Genomic DNA, 6,925 nt, shown 5'->3' on the forward strand with positions numbered 1-6,925 from the left:
ACATGACGAAAATTGAAATGGACGCTTGGGAAAGTTTTAAAGCAGTAAACGCAAATTTCCTCGATAACAAAAAAAATCCAGACTACGAGAATATTGTTGCGAAAATGATAAGAAACTACAAAAAGTTAGGCTGCTTGATGAATTTAAAACTTCACTTTCTAGATTCCCATCTGCATAAGTTTCCAGAAAATGATGGTGATTTCAGCGAAGAACAAGGAGAACGTTTTCATCAAGACATAAAAGTGATGGAACAAAGATATCAGGGTAGATGGGACGAGGTCATGATGGCTGATTTTTGCTGGATGTTGAAAAGGGAAACGAATGTAGGTCTTAAACGTAAGAGTAACCCTTCGCATCGTTCCTTCGAAGAAAAAAGGACACGTTATAGCAGGCAGAAAATAGACTGAAGTAGGTCTATAAATCAATTTGATTAGGATAAAAAGCAAGATAAAATGTAAACAGGAAAGATAGTATAAATATATCCCTTAAGTTTAAAAAAAGCAGAGAGAAAAAATTTTGAATAAAACTCTTATTTATTTTCATGTTTAACTTACAGTTCTACATTTTAATTGATACAAACATTGTCCGGTTAATTGAAATGGGGTCAATTCTACTTGTAGTTCTAAGTTTCTTCAAATGAGTAATGTGCGTCTAAATTTTTAACCACCTGTAGTACAATGAAATGAATTTTATTGTGTTACAACGGGAACACTTAAGTTGAGTTGTGTTGCGTTAAGCAAAATTTCGTTCAGTTCTGTTAAGTTAGATTCATTTTTAGGTTAAGATCGAGTTAACCTATTAAATATAGCACACATTTAAGACTGAGAACCGTACGCTTACATAGCTACACGTGTGGTTGAATTTCATTCGACTAGGTTAGGTTAGGTCAAGTTTTTTAGGTTAGGATAGGTTTGACCTCTTTGCAGGTTAAGCCTAAGCTGATTGAAACGGTACCGCAAACACAACGGGACAACACAATCAGTTTAATTGTGTTTTGTGAGGTTAGGTTAGGTTAGGTCAGGCTAGGTTAGATTTATTTCTAGGTTAGGCTCGAGTTGGTCCATTCGATGTAGCACACATTTTCTACTGGGAAAATATGCTTCCAGAGCTTCACGTGTAGTTCAATAAATTTCTGTTAATTCAGGTTAGGTGAGGTCAGGTTCTGTTGGATAAATAAGTTGATATCAGGTAAGGGTTGATCCTTCACAGTTGTCGACATGTTGTTGAAGTGAAAATTTGCATCACAGGCATTATTTTGAAATTTATTTGCCTTAGTGCATGATTTTTAGTCATTTTTTGAAGTTATGGCTCAACCATGACGTGATGGGTGATTTTTGATACCGAATTTGAATTCAGCACCCCAAAGTCCACATGAATACGTGTGTCTTCTTACCAGATCCGCACACTTTTTTTGTGTGGCTGTGTAATTTGCAGGTTGTTTATTTAAAACAATTGAGTACTGTCTGCCTAAATCTGTTAAAGAAACAAGCGAAGAAAATATTTCAGCAGAAGGACTGAATGTGAACTTGAAGAACGCAAGTTTTTTCGGTGTAATAAATGCGTCGATAATAGTAAGTCAGGCTCAAATTATTATGATGGTAGTAAAATACGCATTACGGTTCAGTTTATCGCATGTATCTGTAACGAGCTTATTTTTTTATGATTAATTGCATGTTTTCCAAATCACCACTACGGGATACGCGATATTTAGTGGACAAGATGTTTTTTCGGAGAGATTTTGCAAATCTGCATTCTTTTTGTGCCAATTGTGGCGCATATGGTGGTACATACACTCATAAATATTTAAGCAGAAATTGCAACGAATGCGGACTTCTTATTTATTTGAAAGATAGCACTTACGTACATTTTTATGATATATACAGCATGTCCGGTGAAATAAAAGCAATGCTTGAATCGAACGATGATTATTACAATAACATTTTTACTGCAAGAATACACGAAAGCGGTATCTACATATTTACGGCGGTCAAGCATACCGATAATCTGTTCAAAGTCCTGACCCAGAAGATAGGAAACGTTACGTAACGTTGACTGTTAATACTGACAGTGCTCCCATATTTGTAAGTTCCATTTTCTCCATTTGGGCAATACAAATTGTTGTAAATGAGACACACCTGCATATTTGGTCATGGAAAACTATTTTGTTTGGGTTATGGTTTAGAAAGAACAAGCCCGATATGTGTCTAGTTTTAAATGCCTTCGTTACAGAAATAAACCAATTGTCAGAAGTGGGTACTTGTATCCAGGTTAATGGGTTTCAAATAGTGATCAAACCGGCGGCAGATTGGAATACCCTATTTTAAATCCAGTGTCTGTAAAAGGAATTGCGGATAATACGCTCCATTTTATCATTGAGGCAGTAAATACTGGTGTATCTGTCTGTGGAATGAATCGCGTTGCGCCTTTAGTGAATTTGAAAAAATTTGATGTTATATATGGATTTGTTTCCGATGATATGCATTTCGCGAGACTTGGAATAGCAAAACAGTTCTTAAACTATTACTTCGAACGCAGAAAATCGCCATTGGAAGCTTTCTTTCTCCTTCTCAAATGAATGAAATTGATGTTTTGATGAACATAATTCAAGTCCCTGACCAAGTGATGCGCCTTACGCGAGCAATTCGCGAACGAAAATACTGTAAAGCGTAGGTGTGGGAAAATTGGACCTTGTACTATAGTGTACCAATTCTCTCTCTTTTTTTGAAAAAGAAATTTGTACGGCATTGGTCGCTTTTTCTTGAAGTTTTCCACATTTCCCTTCAGCTTATCATTTCAAGATCTGATTTAGATCGCATGGAACACTGAATCATGAAGTTTTTAATCCAATGCGGAGAGTACTACACGAAACAAGCTTTCACATATAATGTTTATCAACTCCTGCATTTGTTACGATCTCTTGTTATTAGGGCCCGTCTTCGACGTATACAGGTTTTGCGTTCGAGTCAGGTAACAGTAACACTGTTTTAACAGAGCAAGTGCTTACAACAAGCCCTGAATGCGTTAAGAGTTTCCGCACAAAACTACAACTAAGGTGTACCCAAAAAACATGTAAACCTACAACAACTAGGTACTTTTGATCTGCGGTTATTTTATAGAGAAGCTGGATGGAGAAATTGTAATTTTCACGCAAAGCTTTTTACTTTAAACGAATTATTCAGAACAGCTGTTTATATTCTTCAGCTCTACTCAAGCGTAATGTTTCCAATAATAGGTATGGTTTACTGAAAAATGGTAAATTTGTTATATTCCAACAATTCATGGTGGATGAATTTTTAGAGAAAGAGTATACCATTGTCACTGAAATGAACACACAAAAAGTATTTCGTGATCAGCCCTCTAATATTTCATTTCGTACAAACAGTGGAAAACCCTCCACAGCCATAAATACCAATAAAATCGATGAAATTTGTGTCTACCTTGAAGTGCGAAGCCTTGTATATATTTTCCCGGTACCTAATGTTTATTATATCTAAATGTGTAAGCAATTATAAAATTGAACAAATTGTGAAGTATTTTATTGTTTCATTCCAAAAGGGCATTTTTTCACATCCACTCACTTAATCCCATTGTCAAAATTACGAACTTCTAATACCGTTTAGAGAAAAAAACATTGTTTTGTAGTTAACAATGAAATGTTCTCTTTTTTCCGAAAGATTGAAAGAACTTCGCTGCTTGAATTTTTTTCTTTGCCATTGAAATTGCATGCTTTGAAAAATCTAGTTTCTAAATTATCTTCTGCAAACGAATCGTCACGACTTTTTATACATCTCAGCCTATGATCTAACGTAGATTCTTGCGTAGTTACAGCTTCTATTTAGTAAACATATGACAAATTAAGCTACTTTTCCACATTGGAACTGCGTAGAATTTATACATAGAAATCTACGTGGTCATGGACGACGTTTGTTGAAATATTACAAAGTGAAATCGGGTTTTCTAAGTGAAGTTCTACGCGGAAATTTATACATGGAACTTCAATGATTTTCCACGTGGTTATAGTTTCAGTTAGCTGCAAATATTAAAATGTAAACTCGTGTTTTTCACAAGAAAATTTTTACTCGAAAATCTACATAGATTCCCACGTGGTTATAGTTTATATTGAGTGCAATTACAAAGTATACTCGGTTTTTCCAAGAGAAAATCTAGGTGGAATTTCATACTTTAAAATCTACCAGGACTTCCTCGTGCTCACAGTTTACGTGGGTGTAAATACAGTGCAACTCTGATATAGGTGCCCCTTGTCTAGTTCTTCCGAGAATTGAAGCTGCAACGCATAAGGATCGACTTTGCTCCCCATCACCGCTAGATCCAAAACCCGCATATTTTTAGAGCTTCACTGTATAACAAAGTAAACTCGAGGTTTCTATGTGAAGTTCTATGTGGAAATTTTTACTTGGCTATCGCTTTTTTTAATCGCTTCGAGAAAGATTTATCGTCGGTCATATTTATTTTAAATCTTTCCCAAAGTTTAAGGAATTCTCTGTGGATCGATTTCCCAGCCTGCTCAGACCACACTCCTAAGCCATCGTTATTTAAGTGCATGACTGCTTGTTGTCAATGATCTAGAATATCATGGATTTTGACGGTTTGAGAAACATCTGTACTTTTTGGAGAATTGCGGAGTTTACTGATAATTGCATCAAAATCACGGAGATCCACTTGCTTTGTACTAAGCAATGTAAGGCTGCAATCGGTATTGCCTAACAGTTTCATAAATATGTAAACTGTACTCTATTAGGCCGCGAAAAAGCTTTGCTGTAATCAAAAAGCTGAGTATAGCTCATGAAAGCTATCTAGGCGATGTCTTTGCAGGCAATCAATGTCGGAGACTTTTAAGGCAAGCCGATAAATTACAGGATCCCAAAATTTATGAAAATGTTGGGACATACCGATTTCAGCCTCACATTGCTTCATTTAAAGCAATGGACACACTTGCAGAATCATACTTTTCTACAAAGAAAGTAGATCTCTGTAATTTGGTACAAACATCAGTAAATTCCGCAATGCTCTAAAAAGCACAGATGTTTCTCAAACCGTCGAAAACCATGTTATTCTAGATCATTTAAAACAAGCCGTCATGCTCTTAAATAACGATGGCTTAGGAGCGTGGTCTGAACAGGCTGAGGAATTGATTCACAGAGAATTCCTTAAATTTTGGGAAAGATTTAAAGTAGATATGATCGAAGATAAATCTTTCCCAAAGCGATTAAAAAAAGCGGTAGCTACTTTTTCATCCCAGAACATGTAAAATTACATGCATCAATTCATATCTAAATGCATTCATTATTATTTGTATTAATATGTATTCATTTTATTATTTATTCATATTAAATTTGAGTTTTATAATTAAATATATCACATAATTTGAGATCGAATACTGATTAATTGAACCTTGGTAACATATAAAAAAAGTAAAAATTTACTTGCAAACATATTCATACATAGACACACACACCAAGAAACCCACACACACATATATACATATTCGTATGGCAAAAAAAGTTCTTCCATAATTTAGACATTTACTATGAAAAATTCAACATAAGACAAATTTTCAACTCTCGCAATTTTTAGCTATTGTATGTTTCACAAATTCTTTCTATACAAAAAACGAAAAATTTGAATATCTTACCAACAGGAGTAGCTGGGATTTCATTTCAAACAGATTTTTCATCTATTATCAAGTATAAACAAATTACTTCTTTCCGTTTTCGTCGTCATTTTCATGTGATTTAAAGTTGCTTTCTGCCCGCCGTGGGTACCCTGCGGACCGTATGAGCGGAAAGGATACGCGACAGAGTACCCTTTTAGTATTCACATAGTATCCCTTCCGTATCATGCAACGAAAACTTTAAAAAACAGCAAGATGGACATTTCACTTTTTGCAATTCAGATTCTTCGTTAAATTTGCTATAAGAATCTGACAGAGCAATTGCGGTAGTTGTCTTTGCGGAGTTGAAAAATTAAAAAATAAAATACCCTTCATAAACATAGGCTGAATGCTACTTCAAGCGCCTCTTCTTTCAATAGCAGCATACAACTTAAGTGACTATGGATGCGTTTGAAATCCCCTTCCGCGGAAGTTATGACATTTTTTTAAATTCTTAACACCGAAAAAAAACTATTGCAATTACTTCGTGACATTCTTGTGACAAATTTAACATAGAATCCAAATTGCAACAAGTTAAATTCCTATCTTGCTATTTTTTAAGAAGTTTTGCATCATACGGAAGGGATACTATGTGGATACTATAAGGATACGCTGCAGAGTATCCTTTCCGTTCATTCGATGCACCAGGGGATCTACGATTCGAGAGGTTTGAGAGGTTCAACTCGATTATCTTCAGTAGTCAAGGCTTACGCCACACACTCAGCCCTAAGGTTCCCTAAGTACCTTCAAATTATCCAATTAGAAATACTTATTCAGTGATGCTAGAAGTTCAATTCCTTTTTATTTTATTTAAATTATGGCCCTTTTAGCAAATTTTACTCATCTTACATATTTTAAATTAGAACGATTCATCGCTCAAACTTCGATTACAATTTTCTTAATTTACCACTTTTTGCATTAAGTGTTCAATTATTTTAATTTTCAATCATGTAAAATTAAACCATTTTTAATCGTTATGCATATATTAAAATGTATATTAAAATATATTTACAAATGTTCTCATAAAAAATTAAAAAATCACTTTAAACTTATGTGAAACATTCCAAACCGGACATTTAGCACCTTCTGGGGACGTGACTGAAACTTCCTAGTGTTCCAAGATGCCCAGGAGACGTTTTGTGTAATTACAATTACCAGGTGTATACATATGAAACCGGTATTGCCATCTAGCGGTTAGTAGGCACACTTGTAGACACTGTCGGAACTTACCATTTGTGCTAATTGGCGTATTGT

This window comes from Belonocnema kinseyi, chromosome 8, assembly GCF_010883055.1.
Source record: "Belonocnema kinseyi isolate 2016_QV_RU_SX_M_011 chromosome 8, B_treatae_v1, whole genome shotgun sequence".
Taxonomy (NCBI): domain Eukaryota; kingdom Metazoa; phylum Arthropoda; class Insecta; order Hymenoptera; family Cynipidae; genus Belonocnema; species Belonocnema kinseyi.